Source organism: Microtus pennsylvanicus, chromosome 3 (assembly GCF_037038515.1).
Source record: "Microtus pennsylvanicus isolate mMicPen1 chromosome 3, mMicPen1.hap1, whole genome shotgun sequence".
Lineage (NCBI taxonomy): Eukaryota > Metazoa > Chordata > Mammalia > Rodentia > Cricetidae > Microtus > Microtus pennsylvanicus.
The window spans coordinates 72,615,091-72,632,605 of NC_134581.1; the positions used below are offsets into that span (position 1 = coordinate 72,615,091).

A 17,515-nucleotide genomic window follows, 5' to 3' on the forward strand; every position below is an offset into this window, starting at 1 on the left:
TGAAAAAGTGTGTGCATAATTATATGAATGCATAAAAAGAATAACCACGAAAATCATAAAATGACAAAGTAGAAAAGCAGGAAAGTGCAAGAAATGAAGACTCTAAATGCCCACGCCTTGCCCCTGGAGTGTTCCCTGCCTCGTAGCCATGCAGAGCCAGCTCATCTGTGCAACTGAATCTCATGCTTCGATTTCTCTCTTTTTTTTTTCCACCTATCACCACCTGTTTTTTTTTTTTATTTTTATTTTTAGTTGTTGAAAAAAAAATTCCGCCTCCTCCCTGTTTCCCATTTCCCTCCCCCTCCTCCCACAAATCACCCCTCCCCCACTCTCCTCCCCCTTTCCCCACTCCTCTCCCTCTTCCCCCACTCCATTCCCCCTCCCTCTCGAGACTAAAGAGCAGTCTAGATTCCCTGCCCTGCCTGAAGTCCAAGGTCCTCCCACTTTTATCCAGGTCCAGGAAGGTGAGCATCCAAACAGGCTAGGCTCCCACAAAGCCAGTTCATGCATTAGGATCGAAACCTAGTACCATTGTCCTTGGCTTCTCATCAGCCTTCATTGTCCGCCATGTTCAGAGAGTCCAGTCTCATCCCATGCTTATTCAGTCCCAGTCCAGCTGGCCTTGGTGAGCTCCCAATAGATCAGTTCCACTGTCTCAGTGGGTGGGTGCACCCCTCACGGTCCTGACTTCCTTGCTCATGTTCTCCCTCCTTCTGCTCCTCATTTGGACCTTAGGAGCTCAGTCCGGTGCTCCAATTTGGGACTCTGTCTCTATCTCGATCCATCACCAGATGAAGGTTCTAAGGTGATATGCAAGATATTCATCATTATGGCTTTAGGATAGGGTCATTTCAGGTTCCCTCTCCTCAGTTGCCCAAGGTACTATCTGGGGACATCTCCCTGGACACCTGCGAGCCCCTTTAGAGTCAAGTCTCTTGCCAACCCTACGATGTCTCCCTTAATTAGGATATATATTTCTCTGCTCCCATATCCACCCTTCCTTTATCCCAACCATCCCATTCCTCCAAGCTCCCCCTATCCTCCCCTTCTCACATTTCTCCCCCAATTTCCTCTAAGCCCCATGCCACCTCACCCCCAAATTCCCAGTTTTTGCCCGGCAATCTTATCTACTTCCCATATCTTACGAAAGAAGAATGATGGGTAATAGTAATGGAACTGAGTGGTTGCTGTGTGTATTGTGGTTGGGGTCTATTTGACTCCTGGAGATGGTAGTGTGAGAAGTAGTGCTGGCCACTCAGTCCTTGCTTTCTTTAGTGGTTGGAGTGAGAGCAAACACTCTCGCAGAGACACCAGCCTTCACCCCATCCTTAAACATTAGCTTATTCTGACACTCCTATAAGTGCATTGGCCAGTCTCAATTTTATGATGGAAAATTTGACATAAAACCCTGCAGTTAAGCTTTGCTTTTTACAGTTAAATAACACGGTTCCAATATGGCTTTGGTTCGCTGCCTTATTGTTTCTGAATTAGTCCACAGCAATGAGCAGCCATCATAATCTACCTGATGTTGGCTGACTGTGGCTCTTGTCTTGGAGGAATATTGGGTTGCTTTTTCTGGGACAGGAACAAATGCTCATTCACTCCAGATAGATAGAGCACCAATGATATAGCAAACAAATGTTTCACCCAAGTTTAGTTTGGGAAGCCAATGAATTTATTGGATTTATTTAAGGGATCCTGGTTAAGGGGTTACATAAACCAGAGTGAGGGGTTACAGGAGCCCAGATGAGGGGTTACGTATAGAAGCTCGGACTGGGGGGTTAGTTACAGGAGCCTGGGTGAAGGGTTACAGGAGCCTTTGTGAACTTCCTAAAGCTGAATCATCGAAAAGTCCCACTCACAATGGGAATTGTCTCCTGAAAGCTGCATAAATGCAACCTCCCTTCAGTTAACCTTCACTTGTTTTATATATATGTATATATATATATATATATAATTGAATATATATATATATTCAAACAGCTCCTGAGCTGGGGTGGGGGTGCTGCAAAAGGGAGGGAGTGGTTGGGATCTCTGGTGAAGTTCTAATGACTTCCCCCCTGTCCTCATTGTGAGAAAACATCTACAGGCCTGATCTTGTGAAAGGCTCCTGGTTGTACACCACAGGTGCCCCTTAGGATAGTTACAGCCACGTTATGCCTGGAGGACAGTGGCCCACAACGGGAGAATTGCTTTTTCAATTAGCAAAACATTGGAGAGTATAAATTTTCACTAGAAGCAGAATAATTCTTTTTCAAAGAATTAATTAAAAAAATACAAATGAAGCCAAAGACTGCTGTTTCATAAATTCAGTGAATTTAGAGTTCCTTCTCTCCCTCCCTCCCTTCTTCCTTCCTTCCTTTCTTCTTCCTTCCTTCCCTCCCCCTTTCCCTCCTTTCCTTCCCTCCCTCCCTTCCTTCTTTCCTTCATTCCCTGCTCTTTTCTTTATCCTCCTTCCTCTTCCTCTCCCTCTATTCTCCCCCCTCAGTTTGTCTGTATTTTTCTTCCTTTTCTTTTAAAGAGTATACAGAATAGTTGTGTCAGAACGCAGTACACACCCCTCTCCTAAGTTGTGTGCACATTGTAAAATGGTCCTGAGGCTGTTTTATGCTTGCTTTGGATTTCCTTATTCTCTCCCCATCCCTGCAGTGTCTAGCTGACATTTATTGCAGTCTTTCCCTCCTTTCCTGTCCATAATATCATAAACATTTCTTTTTTCCCCCTGCAAGGCATCTCTTAGTTTACCTCCGTTCTGACCGCTTTCAGCCTTTCAGTAGGCCGTGGATGCTTATCTGTGCAATGTTTAATCCTCTTTTATAAAGGGAGATCATGGGTTAAAAACCAAGATACTCTCTTAAAATCGAGAATCCCAAAAACCACTGATTAGCAGCAACAGCTGTAAAGCACCGTCACTACCTTATTTATCGTTGCAGACAGTTAGTATTGACATTTTATGGTCTGAATGTTTGTGGGCTCCCAAGCTCGGCCAGTTGACCCCTAATCAGAAGGCGATGGTATTATGATGTGTTACCTTTTGGAACACGGTTGGTCACGACATCAGGACTCAGGAACGGGATCTGTATCCTTATGAAAGGAGTGGTACTCAGCCCCATCTCACCACTGTACACCTGCATCTAAAATGTTGAAGCAGAGTCTGATAGCCTTCAGATTTAAGTTCTTGTGAGGACCAGGGGTGGATGGCCATGGATGAGTCAGAAAGAAGGCTCTCAGCTGGCCCCAAGCCTGACCTTGACTCTGGAGTGCCCAGACTCTGGACTTGTGAGCGAGCAGTCCATATGCATTTCCTGTGAATCATTTCACCTAAGTTCTGTGCTAGGAGCCTGACTGGACAGAGACACGTATGTGGCTGCCAATAATATCGGTGTGAACCACCTTTTTCTCTTCAATTACTTCTCAGGAATATGAAACTTTGCTAATGGAGGTAAACTCTTTTAACAGCAATGTTGCAGTCAACAAATATGAAAAGAATGAGGAAAAGCACGGTATATTTCTTAACTCCTTAACTCAAAGTTGTTACTCCAACATAATCGACATTACTAGATGCTAAAGTAATTACACGTGCCACAGAGTGCTATTACCTATAGATTACTCTGGCCGTGAGAGGAGAGGATATCTACATACCAAGGGAGTCAGGCAGGCTGCCACAACCTATTGATAGATTCACTTGACATCTTTGAAATGGATCCATCTTGCCACTGTGTACCTTCTGGAGTGAAGCTCGCTCTCTCTCTCTCTCTCTCTCTCTCTCTCTCTCTCTCTCTCTCTCTCTGTTTTTTCCAAGACAAGGTTTCTTTGTGTATCTCTCGCTGTCCTAGAACTCACTCTTTAGACCAGGCTGGTCTCGAACTCACAGAGGTCTGTCTGTCTTTGCTTTCCTGAGTGCTGGGATTAAAGGTGTGTGCCACCATCACCCGATTGAGTGAAGTACTTCTATCCGAACTTTTGAACTGGAATTTGACAGCTTTCAGACTAAATTTCTATTTTACAGGAAACTTAGGAGGTAAAGAAAAACATTACATAATACCATGATAAAGGAATAAGAAAAACTTAGGATGTGGGATATTTTTTTTTTGGACAGAGACTTTTGTTTTTAATAGCAATCCCCAGGTGCGAGAGAGCCGAAGCCACCGAAACCAGAAGCACACAACACCACTTCCGGTTCACGCTTGGAAGGGACCGTCCGGAGTCCGATGTGGGATATTTTTGAAGCACAAGGAAACCTCTGGAGGTGAGGGATATACTTATAATCATAACTGTGGTGATAAGTCATATAAGTCAGCAGACTTATATTCAAACTCATCAACTTGTACACATTAAGCACGGGCAGGTTTGTGTATATAAGTTATAACTCAATAAAGCTGTTAAAACAGATACTTGAGAGATATCCAGCTACTGGAATAAGACCTGCTTTGAACTTTAAAAAGATGTTTTGGAGAAAGTTGGGAAAAGTTGAATACTATAAATAAATATGTATGTATGGCATTACACAAAATTCTTTCATGATATATTTTGATCAAGTTTTTCCCTTCTTCATTTTCTCCTAGATCCTCCCACCTCCCTGCCCACCTACTTTTATGTTCTCGCTCTCAAATCAAATAAAAAATAGCAAAACTCAAGAAACAAACAAACAACACTCCCCTAAAAGACAAAAAGGAAAATCACAACAAACAAACAGAAGGCCAATAAGACAAGAAAATGCCCTCCCAAAAGAGAAATGAAACAATCAGTCCCACAGAAATATCACTGGGTTTGTTAGTATTGGCCAGCTATTCTTGGGCACTGGTTTCTGCCCCGAAGTGTGGTTGATAGACCTAGAGAGACTCCATTGGAGAAAACGGATTTTCTCTTTGCCAATGGGTATCAATTTTAGATGGTTTCTTGGTTAGGGATGGGAGCCCGAGTCCACTCCCCATCTCAGCACTGGGACCCTGTCTAGCTTAGACCTATGCAGTCCTGTGTGTGCTGCCACACACAGTCTCTGTGTGTTCACATGTGCATGGGAAGGAAGGGAGGGAGGGAGGGAGGGAGGGAGGGAGGGAGGGAGGGAGGGAGGGAGGGAGGGAGGGGGCAAAGTCACTTTCCACCTTTGCTGCTTTCCTATAGGTCAGAAATACGCGTGCACGCAGGGGAGCTGAAGGACTTCCCAATGGAACTGTGACCGCAGCAGCGGGTAGTTAGCAGCGTGGTAACTTGTGTTCGTGAATCCATGGCTAGAAAAATTGTCACAAATAATTTCTATTTTACAATAAAGTAAATGATATATCCTCATCACAAAAATAAGTTCAAATGCAGGAGAATGGTACTGTGCAGGGATACCTTGTCTGTCCAGGCCTTCTGAAGTGCTAATCAATCCTGTTCTATCTTTACTTTTGATGGTTTTGAGCCAGGGTCTCACTTAGAGCCCACGATGGCCTTGAACTCACTGGCCCAGGCTGGCCTTGAACTTTCTCTGATCCTCCTTCCGCAGTCTCCTAGATTACAGGCATCAACTACCACCCCAGACTTTGTCCCTGATTTAGTCCATTATAAATTCAATTCCATGCCTCCGTCTACTTATTGATCATAGTGACACTGGAGGGAGTCACTGAGTGGCTGTAGGGAAAGAGGAGGAGTTTCCATTCTACAGCTCTCCCATATGGTGAAGTTCACCTTTGTATAACTATGTTTGGTATCTCTGCTGTCTTTATGAGCCTTAGATGGTGTGGTGGTTTAAAAGAAAATGGCCCCCAAAGGGAGTAGCACTCTTAAGAGGTATGAGTTTGTTGGAGTAGATGTGGCTTCGTTGGAGGAGGTATCACTGTGGAGGCAGGCTTTGAGGTCTCATACATGCTAAAGATACTGCCACGTGTCTTAGACTACTTCCTGTTGCCTACACGTCAAGAAGTAGGACACCTGGCTACTTCTCCAGCACCGTGTCTACTTGCAAGCCACCACGTCAATCATTTGTGTTGATTCTCCTTCCACCATGCAGAGCTTGGGCTTGAGCTTGGGTTCTTGGTTACAGGCTTGGAGGCAAGCACCTGTACCCACTGAGCCATGCCCTGGGGCGCGTGTTATCTGTATTTGTTTTCGGACACAGCATTGTCAGATTTTCATCACTTTTTCATTACCTTTTGCCCCCTCCACTTGAGCAATGCTTTGTCATATCTAGAGGCCCAGCTCTCAGCGGACCATACCAAATGAAGATATGGGTCTTTTTGTGTTTTTTTTCCCTCTCATTGCCATATTTTAAACAACCCTGGGTGTGTTAGTCTGGAACTTTCCATCTAACATTGCACCTGACCTTAAACAAAAGTTGCTTGTGATTGTCCTCTGTGCGCACTTGTGAATGTGGCTGTCTGCCTTCTGACCCTCTGCCTCGCCTACCCTTGTCTTTGGGTTAATGATTACTGACAAGTGATGCTTACAGAGCAGCTTGGAGGGGTACTGCTGTGGCCTCCACAGCTTTATTGTATCCTCTGAGTAATATTGTCTTCTGAAATTCTTCCTTCCTGGTGTTCTCAAAGCTAATGGCCCCCTGGGTGCCTGCGATGGTGCTAGGTTTTGTGGAGAAGCAGGGAGTATAATGTCTCTACAGCTCTCTGCCATTTTATTGTATTTTAACAGAGCGGCAGGCTTCTTGAACCCATGATTCACAGAAATATATTGTATTCACTATTTATGTTGGAGATCTAGCTCAGACAGCTCGACTTCCTTACTGAATTCAATGCTGTCATGCAATCATAAAATTTACAGTTAGAATGGGCAGCAAAGAATCGTCTATTTTAACCTGGGATATGATACCATGTTCCCATTGGGAGTCATGATTTTCAAACTTTAGCATACTTTATAGTCATATAGAGAGTTTTCCAACAAGTGAGTCACAGGGTATCATCCATTTTAGACCTGACGTGAGATGTTGAAATCCCCAATCATATCCTATCACCTCCAGCAGGGCTCTGAATTCTCTATTTGTTCCTCATCTTGCTAATCCCAAACCAAGCACAAGCACACCACACAGCTGTTGGCCATGATGAAACAAAGCTCAACATCATGGTCATGTTAGTAGGCCCTCCAATCACAAAAGTTTTAAACAAACTCACACCCTTAGCAGGAGACCCAAAGGATAACACGTGTGGACCTTAAAGCCATGGTCTGACACACTCTTCCTTCTTTCCCCCGTCATTTCCTATTGTTTGATGGAGCTGTTTCCTCTACCGGCACCCAGACCCTCCCTGGGATGTGTCAGTAAGTCAGTTGTGTAAATTGAAGGCCTCCTTGCTTCTCACCTGATGCTCATTGGCACCTCTTTCTGCCCCCAACAGGCTCGCCCATTGAGCCCATATCTCGGCTTATGGTCACTCTGGACAGAAAGACCTCAAGATCAGATTAGAAAAAAACTAACAATAAAAATTACAACCAAGTGCCTCTCTCAAGGTAGGTCCACTGACAGCAAATCCCTAGCTGCTTTTACCTGACAAAGTTTTGCCTCCATGGACAGGCATTTTAGCTGTGTGGAGAACTGCATTCAGAGATACCTTTTGGAAGAAATATACATTTTTTTTAAAGAACATCTCGAAAGATTCTCAGATACCACTTGTTACTCTACTCTCCAGCTCCCATACTGAAAGAAGTCAGCTGGCATTTGAATCACCGCTCACTGGCTACATCCATTATCTGTCTCTTCTGACTGCTTCCCACACCCTCTCATTTCCCGTGGGTACCACCATACGCACGAGAGGTTTACTTTAAACGTATCCTCCCCAAGTCTCTGAAATCTATACATGTAGGACTTTTTCTGTGTCTAGGGTAGTTATGTTATTTGTTTTTAGCCGTCTGCATGCACATGGCACCCATGGAAGCCAGAAGGGAGTGACAGGTCCTCTGGAGCTGGAGTTCCAGGAAGCTGTGAGTTGTCTGATGTGGATGTTTGGAACTCAAGTGTGGTCCTCTGCAAGAACACTACATGCTCTTAACCACTGAGCCAATCAATAAGGTGTGTTTCTGATGATGTTTCCTTTATCCTCTCTATTCCTCTTCTGGAGCTCTTTTTATCTAGTTTTATTGATGTCTATCAGTTTATCAGTTAAAAAAAAATCTCCGTTATCTTCAGTCTATCATTGCACGTGAGGCCCACTGAACAGGAGGGAAATTATGCCTGGTATTAAAAACCTAGCCAGCTTTCTGGGGCTAGTAAGGTCATGGTCTTAGAAGAGAATCTGCTACTGTCACTTTGCTAGACCAGCACAATACCCAACTAAATCCTAAGTCTCACCCTTATCCCCACAGACAGCTGCAGCTATCACATCCCAAAAGCTTCTCTTTCCAATAAATGGAGACCTTTGCAGGGAACCGCAGCCTGACACAGTGCAGAGGTCAACAGATCTTGTGGACCCCAACCCCTGTAGAGACATCTACATCGTGGCTCCTGAACTTATGGCTCAGGCAACATTGAGAAAGAGAAAGCAGAAAGAGTGTAAGAACCAGAGGGTCAGGAAGTCTGCTGTCAAATAGTCTCTCCCAGAAATATCTGTCTAAATAAGACCCAAAGAATGGAAATATCAGCAGACATACTGATGTGGAAGAGGGAAAATCTCATGGGGTCACACTCCTGGAAAAAGAACCTAGACAACCAATGACTGCTGAGGGAGAGAGAATTAGCTTCTTCCAGGGCTGAGTCCCCTGAGTGTTAACCAATACAAAGTGGCCAGTCTTGAACCACACACACACACACACACACACACACACACACACACACACACCCCAAAAGCAGAACCAGCAACTTGTATTTACATACTGTATACCTTTCTTTTCTCTCCATGTTTGTTTTTTGAGACAGAATCTCAAATATATGTAATAATAATAATAATCAAAGAAAGCAAGGCTATAAATTTGAGAATGGAAGGCACAGTGTATAGACTGACGACAGGGGACATGGGGGGCTCTGGAGGGAGGAGAGGGAAGGGGAGAAATTATGTAATTACACTTTAATTAAAAATTACTATTACCTCTATAATAAAACTGCTGTATCATACAAAGAACAAACAAAATAAGACATTTAGTGTGTGTGTGTGTGTGTGTGTGTGTGTGTGTGTGTGTAAGCCATGGCTTGTGTGTGGTAGCTAGAGGCTAATTTGCAGGACTCAGTTTGCCCCTTCCACCATGTGGGCTGTAGGGCTTGAACTCAGGTGGTCTGGCTCGGTGGCAAACACCTTCACCTGCTGAGTCATCCCAATGGCACCTGTGTTCAGTGCCCCCCCTTTTTTTTTTAAATGAAACTAAGCTCTAAATTTTCTATTTGGAACACAGTTTCTATTTCTGTGCTGGTATTTTCTATTTCATGTACTATAAGCATACTTTTTCTTTCCATAATTCAGAATAATTTGAAATCTACTCATCTCGATATCTGAGTCACTCTTTCCCCGGGGAACATCTTTGTTGCCGTGGGAATGGATCCACTCTTTCCTGTTTCTAAAAACACAAAGAGAAATAAAAATAAGTGATGCCACTAAAAATCCCAAGAGCTACGGACAGAGATGGGTGACATACGCGTGTGCAGCTAGTAGTAAGGAAGCCCACGGATTGACGCTCAGCTAGCCCGTGGGGAAGTGGAAGTTAGAACAGCAAGGACAAACCGCCGCACGGCTGAATGGCTGAAACTGATAAAGAGAAGCTTGAGAAAGAGGAAGAGTGGGAGGAAATGGGGGCGGAGGGGGAGATGGCTTTTGGAGAGGATTGCTTTACACACCACTCATCGAAACTGGAAAATAGTTTGGTGGCCTGTTCTTCTCTTTTTTCTTTTGTGTATGTATGTATGTATGTGTGTGTGTGTGTGTGTATTGTATGTACTTGTTAGCACTTCTAATATGAACACGTGTGTGTACATATAGAAGCCAGATGTTGTCTGGCATCTTTCCTTGATCACTCTCCACCTTTAAGTTTTGAGACAGGGTCTCTCATTGAGCCAGATGCTCATTGATTTGACTAGGTTGGCTGTCCAATTAGCTTCTTTCTTTGTGTACCCCTCCAGTGCTGAGGTATAGTATACCATGTCCTCATGCCTTGTGGAGAAGGCACTATACCAACTGAGCCATCTCCCCAGCCCCGTGAGGTTTCTTGCAAAGCAAAATATTCCATTAAGCATACACACTGGCAATTGTATGGTCGGGTATTCAGCTCAGAAAAAGGAAACTATATTCCCACAAAACTCTATATATGAAAGTTCATATCAGCTTTATTGGTAATGACCCCTAATTGGAAGAATTGTAGATGTTCTTCAATGGGTGAAGGGATAACCACACTGCCGAACATCCATTCCAGAGGTTAGAACTGAGTAATAAAAACAGACTAGCTACCACTACACAGAAACTTGGGGAAATCTCCATAGAATTATGCAGATTTAAAAAACAAACAAACAAACCCAGAAGATCTAAAACCTCACAAATGATATAGTTTTACCTGTATAATACTCCTGAGATGGCAAAATTATTAAAATGGAGAATAGACAAGAGATTGTTTTAGTAGATAGGCAAACAATCACATTTTCAGTTAGATAACTGAAAATACACATGTGCACACACACACAAACACATACAAGTGAAATTGGACAAATATGGAGTTAAGACTGGTACATTGTCTCCCTGTCAGGATCCTGTGTATAAAATATATCACCACGGCTGGATGAGCGATGCATGGAGTCTCTGTTTTATTTACTACAACAGCATATGGGATGGTAGAGGGGGTCCATGGCAGACCCATCAACACGTGGTCGCTTCATTCTCTGAAACACTTGCTAACTGACCAGGTCTCCTAGGCCGAGTCGTGTGTTTATCCTATTATTATTTTTCAGAGCTCCTCTTTCTGGCAAACTCTATTTAGATACAACTTATACATAATAATAACTTTGAAATTACATAATTAAATGCATCTTGACAAAAGCATTACTAATAATCTCCACACGAGGCAGCCCCCACAATCAGTATTTCTTTACCCCACTAGCACTCAGTTCCCGGCCTCACAATGAAGATAGATTTTGTGATACCACCACTATTGTGTGTTTTAAAGTTTTGTTAAATGGTGATTCCATCTTGGAGGGGCCGCCGTGCAGCCTTTCTTCCTGCCCAGTCCTCCTTCTCCTACATTCTTAGCGGCATCGATTCCAGGAGAAGCTCCCAAGAAGTCTCGCTCGCATCTGTATGTGCTACCTTGGAAACCTAATCCACACACTGATGTGCTATTTAGATTTGGTTTCAAGCATCGAGGTTTCAAGATTTGATAGTTTGTCTTCCCATGGTCCCTGTGCTGGAGGCTTCTGACACTGCTGGTGAGTGGTAGGATCTTTTACCGGTTGGCTTAGTGGACTGAGGTTAGGTTACCCCGTGTGTACCCTTGGAGGAGGTGGAAGGATGTTGTCCTGCAAGCTTCAGTGAGGCCAGCAGCTTCTCCCAGCACACTGTACTTCACTCCAAGCCTGGCCAACGGATCAACCAACCACAGGCCAACGGATCAACCAACCACAGCCGAGGACTCGGAAACTGTAAGCCAAACAGATCTTTCCTCCTTATCTTACCTCAAGCATTAGTCACAGCCACAGAAAGCTGACTAACTCCCAGGGCGTGTTAATCTTGATTCATCCCCATCTTTTATCCCATCCAGGATTCATTGTGTCAGCTCAGTCTGAAGAGTAGTCTTTCTCCAATCATGCAAATATTCTCTTAAAAACCTAAGAGTACTTCTTCATCAGGGAAACACCAAATGGAGGAAGACAGTGGGGGCAGCAATAGGGACTTGAGGACCCGGTGGCCCAGGATTAGGAGGCTGGAGCAGCTTCCTCGGAGAATTCTGCAGCTGTTTTAGGGGCCAGCAGTGGTCGAGGCCCTCTTGGAGGTAAACCCGACCACAAGGGGTGGATCCCCATCACCAAGCTGGGCCGCCTGGTTAAGGACATGAAGATCAAGTCCCTGGAGAAGATCTGTCTGTTCTCCCTGCCCATTAAGGAATCCGAGATTATTGATGTTTTTCTGGGCACATCCCCCAAGGATGAGCTTCTAAAGATCATGTCAGTGCAGAAACAGGCTGACCAGCGGGCCAGGTTCAAGGCCTTCGTTGCTAATGGGAACTACAGTGGTCACATTGGTCTTGGTGTTAAGTGCTCAAAGGAGGTAGCCACTGCCATCCAAGGGGCCATCATCAAGCTTTCCATTGTGCCTGGCGGAACAAGACTGGCAAGCCCCACACTGTTCCATGCACAGTGACGGCACCACTGTGGCTCTGGTTGGTTTGCCTCATTCCTGTCCCCAGAGGCTCTGGCATTGTCTCCGCTCCTGTGCCCAAGAAACTGCTGCTGCTGGCTGCCATTGATGACTGCTACACATCAGCCAGGGGCTGCACTGCCACCCTGGACAACTTTGCCAAGGCTTCCTTTGATGCAGTCTCTAAGACCTACAGCTACCTGACCCCCAAAATCTGCAAAGAGACTGTGTTCACCAAGTCTCATCAGGAATGCACTGACCATCTTGTGATGTCCTCTGACCCCAGGCTCCAGATGTGGCCACCACATAAGGGTTTTCATACAGGAAGAATAAAGTGAATTAAGTCTGTTAGAAACAACAACAACAAAACTAAGGGTAACATCTTTGTTTTGCTTTTATGATTCTCCCACTGGATAGATTTCAAAGTAGCCAGATCCGTTTCCCTTTTCCTGTTAATTGTGTTTCTACACTCTCAAGAAATTCTTAGCTAGCTACTTTGGTTTAACTCATTCACATAAAGCCTATCAGTTATGTTAGTGGCATTTCATTTGTATTTTAATAAATAAAGCTTGCCTGAGGATCAGAAAAGTAAAACAGCCACACTGGCCAGCCTTACAGACCAGGCCATGACACACACCTTTAATCCCAGGAGCCACACTAGGGGGCCATAGAAACCAGGTGGTAGTGATGCACGCTTTTAATCCCAGAACTAGAGAGGAATATACAACGGGAAGAGACAGCTCTCAGTCGCAGTCTCATTCTGAGATTGCCGGGGGGCAGGATTGGCATTTGGGACTGAGGAAGAGGTAAGAGTGAGTGGGCTGGATGTTTTGCTTTTCTGACCTTCAGGTTGAACCCTTATTTCTGTCTCTGAACTTTTATTAATCGTGCTTCTCAGTAAGACCTTTATAGCCAGCACTGCCCACTATACTGTACTCATTTCTTATCTAACCAATTTTCTGTTCTTTCTTTTAATTCTGTTCTAAGTAATCTGTTGAGTTCAGTGTATGAATTTCCATTGTGACAGGTGTTTCTTGGTTATGTATTTGTTTTATGTAAGAATGTCTCTATTCTATTTAATTTTCCTGGTCTATTTTTAAAAAGTGCTCGTGACGAGATAAGGAGTGGAGCAATCCTACCTCAAGTGATTGTGGAAATGGAAACTTCTACAAGGTGTTTGATAATTGACATTTTCAGGGGCATAGGTTTTCCGCTTCTCTGGGTTTTATAATTGAACAATACACCACCCTTCCTTTCTTGCTCTGGCAATGTCATTGGTCATGGCTCAGAGACCTAGAGACTTTTGCCAACACTAGGTATGTGGCTAATGATTTACTTTCTCATACACTGTTTACCTATTAAAAATTCCAGTTTCTACACTGTTTCCCTTTAAAGCCATAGCTCCCAATAGGTAGTAATAAGAGTTCATGACCTCTAATTTGCTTACAGAGTTATATCTATCCTGTGTTATTTGTATCCTCATGATCTATCTAATTCAGTAAGTTTAGTGGCTTCCCTGACAAACAAGACACCTGTCCCAATCAGTTGCTAGTAGCTACTGAAAATCTTTCCCTTCTTGTGCTTAGAGGCCTTTGCTTAGTATTTCTGAATGCAGGGTAAGGTTATACAGCATATTCAAAATAATCTCCTCTGAAAGGTCTTCCAATCTGATTTGCATTTCTGAGAGCAAAGAGGTTCATCTTTTTATTCTCTACTGCTGGATCTTCTCAAATTTACACCTTAGTAATAGCTTTAATCTCCCAATGTTTTTTACAGAAGAATTTCTGATATCGTATCAATGACTATTTTTTCCTCTCACATAAGTCAAGTTTATGTATCCCATATCTACTTAGTAGTGATGTGAATGTGGCAGACCACATCACCTCTCTGAGCATGGGTCCCTCGGTGGCAAAGTATCGAGGCTCAGGTCATCAATAACACAGGACCGAGGTGAGGTAACAATTGCACAAGTCTTGGGTTGATACTTGGGGAACAGCAGATATTATGGATGTCAGTAATTAAGTGATCATCATCACCATCACCACCATCATTAACTTCTTTATTATCACCACCACCATCTTCCTTATTGTCCTTGTCATTATCGTCCTCATTTTCATCATCATTCTCATGCACAATGGCAAATACTTTACCCAACGTAGTGGAAAAACATGTATTTATGGGGAGAGCTTCCAGAAGAGGAAATTAGGCAGCACACAGGCCAACGCCTTTGTTCGAAACACTGTTTCTATCTACTGAAACTTGAGCTGAGCATTCCTCCATGGGCAGGCACCATTGGCCAATTTGTGGTGCTGCTGGACAGAAGGCTTCTAAAACCTGCTTACTGCGTCCTTTCTCTGCAAGTGATAACCTGCCAACCTCTGAGTGCTAGCAATTTATAAAGTATTGATTTCTCTGACTTTTGCACTCCTTCCTAGAACACACACGCACACATACACACACACACACGTTGTAAAACTTGTTTCTTCCTTTATACAATTGGATTTCTCTTATTTTCTGTGTTCTGACAATAGTCCAATTTCGATCTTTGCCCTAGAATTTTAGCACTCTGTTTTCCTTTAAACCAGTTCTTTCAGTGCTAATATCAGCTAATACCCTGAACTCATCTCTACTGATATTAGTGATACCCCAATCCCTTCTCCACGGGCATCGCTGCTGCTTAAGCCTGTCTTCTTCAATATTGACTAAGGCTTCAGATCTCCTTCACAGAGAATGAGGTAGAAATGTCTTTGGGACACTAACTGGTATTAACAATGAAAGAGTTACCTGAGAAAGAAACATTGCAACACATTTTTGTAGCCAAGATTAAAATAGTTTTAATAAGGCATTAAAGATCAGTTTAAGATACAATGTATAAATATTCTAGACAACCTGGACCAGCAGGTCATTCTTCAGTAACAGGGTCCTGAAAGAAAAGGGCCAGGAGATTGATGATAAGGAGACAGATATATTTGAGACTGGGAGGTCTTGTATAAACCATATCATATGCCAAGCAAGTTTATTAAGAAGTACAGCACCTTGTACTGTATTTTCAGAGAAGAAGCAAGCCAAGGTCAGCAGAAAGTATACAATGGGGTGATATCGGTGAGCTAATAAAACAACATTGCACAGAGGGAAACAGGTATCTCGAGAGAGAGCATTACATAGTGGGCTTGGGACTGCTAACCATAGCCCCATGTGGTGGGAAGGGTTGGGTTCTCATAATCTGAAGTTTGCAGTGCCAAGGCCCTGGCACCAGGCCATTACTGGCTTGGTCAAGCATATACCTGGTTTTGAGAAGCAGCTGTGTTCCGTCTCCGTCAGGGCCTCAGGGAAAAGCTCCCAAGGCCCTGGCCCCAGGCTGTTAGTGGATCAGTCAAGCATGCTCCTTTGAGAAGGAGCTATGATTCTTCTCCATACTTAAGGGTTGTAGGGAAGCCTTGGATTAGCCCAGACCTCAACACTTGGTTGTTACAGAGGGTAAGTCAATCTGCTGAACACTCTCTGTGAGTGGTCCCTGTCCTGATGCTAAACAATGCAGGAGGCAGTTTCTACCCTTATTTTCATTCTCTGGATGAGAAAAAGAAAAAGAAAATAGACTTAACTGAGTAATTCAGGACTCATAACCTTTTATGTGAATAGACATTATCTATTCCCTGGGGAACATGGTGTAACACTGCAACAGAAGTAGATTCCCAGCCCAGTTGCCTTCTCCCCTGCTCTCAGCCTGTTTCAAACACTTGTTCCAGTACAGTACACAGTGTTGGGTGAGGAAGACTCGGACCTCTTGGACCTACACCCCTGGGCTAGTCAAACATTGCTCAGCTGTCTGTGCTGTCTGAGGAAAAGCTGATGGGTGAAGTAAAGCCCCTCAAGTTTCTTCAGTGAGTTCATTGCCAGATTCTTTGCTCCAACAGTGTCCTGGAGCTCTTGCCTGGCCTCCCAGACTCCCATAAAGATGCTTTTATCTACAATGGATGCTGTTGTGGCAAGCTGACAGTGGAAAGGCTTCCTCCCACAGTCTTGCTAATGTTACAATGGAATAAACCTCAAACACAGACTTCTTGTCTGTTGGTCCCATGAGTTATCTGGAGAATTAATACACCATAGCTGTAGGCAACTATGAGATTGTGTCTCGAAGGAGAGAAAGATTCTCAGTTCCAATCAGTTCTGGGGAAACAAACAAATCTTAAAAGTTTCCATTGGGGAGAGGACAGGACCATGTGAGCTACCAGTGTAACTCAAGGCTACCTTGGCTCTGGAGGCTGCAAGAGGGAAGGGGAAGACTCAACTCTGAGGGCTGCAAGCTCTTAGCAAGCCTAGCTTATCAACTAGGAAACAGGGGTGGGTGGGGAGAGGTCTGATTTCTGAGGGGGAAGGGCTGCTAGAGGATCCTCAAATTGTCGATCCTCAAGTTGGATCTTATCAGTATGTGCACTAAGTTTCTTTAGATAAGGAAACAGGTCTGCCCTCTCTTAACTATGAATTTTGGTGTTCTGATGGTGAAACAGAGGTCATAACTACACCTGTTAGTTTTTAAAATACCATGTGTCGTTGTGGTTAAAACAGTAACAGACCACATGGAAGAGTGAGAGAATGATTAAAATAGGTCAAAATGAAGATGTTAATCAAGAAGAGTATTTTAAATCAATTTGTTCTGTGTAGACCTCAAGAATTTGTAAAATGTCTATGCACTTTTTACATTTATTAACGTAGACAGCACTGCCTACTTTCATGGATGAGGCTCAGGTGGCTTACGTGTCTTGATTGAGGCAGAAGAAATCAATAGGCAACAGCTGTAAGAGGGGTCTCAATGATGACCCTTCCTCTATCGCTCATTAATTTTAAAATATGCTGTATGGGCAAATATTTCAGACCAAATTTCTATTCAGCAAGCATAAATCTTATTTACCAAAACAAATAAAAGGGGTGCCTCTCCCCACTTTTCTATGATTCTGCTTCCCTTTTTGTCCTCGGATCCCTTTGCACGTTTGGTTGGATTTTGTTGGTGTTTTGTTTTGTTTTTGCATCAGGCTCAGAGTATAGTCCAGGTTGGCTTGGAACCCACTATGGAGCTCAAGCCGCCTCAAACTCACAATCCTTCTGCCTCAGCCTGAGTGCTAGGATTGAAAGCCTGCGCTCCCAGACCTTGCTTCTCTAAACATATTTTATATATGAAAATTCTCAGTCTATTAAAAATGCAAAGGAATATTTATTATTATAATTATGAACTGGAACAGCAATTATTATGAAAGCTGTTCACTTGA

The 17,515-nt window shown here is 43.6% G+C and overlaps 1 protein-coding gene, 1 long non-coding RNA gene and 1 pseudogene across 4 annotated transcripts in view; 1 reads left to right on the forward strand and 2 right to left on the reverse strand.

Moving 5' to 3' along the window:
- The window catches only part of Nxpe4 (neurexophilin and PC-esterase domain family member 4), a 250,000-nt gene that overhangs the window by 113,181 nt on the left and 119,304 nt on the right, over positions 1–17,515 (reverse strand). The gene's annotated exons all lie outside the window — the stretch shown is intronic.
- LOC142847068 (uncharacterized) lies at positions 418–5,876 on the reverse strand. Its single transcript, XR_012910123.1, has 3 exons — positions 5,106–5,876; positions 3,032–3,134; positions 418–800 (listed from the first exon to the last, which is right to left on the reverse strand). It is a non-coding gene; the product is annotated as an uncharacterized LOC142847068 (long non-coding RNA).
- Positions 11,931–12,589, forward strand: LOC142846766 (small ribosomal subunit protein uS5 pseudogene; annotated as a pseudogene).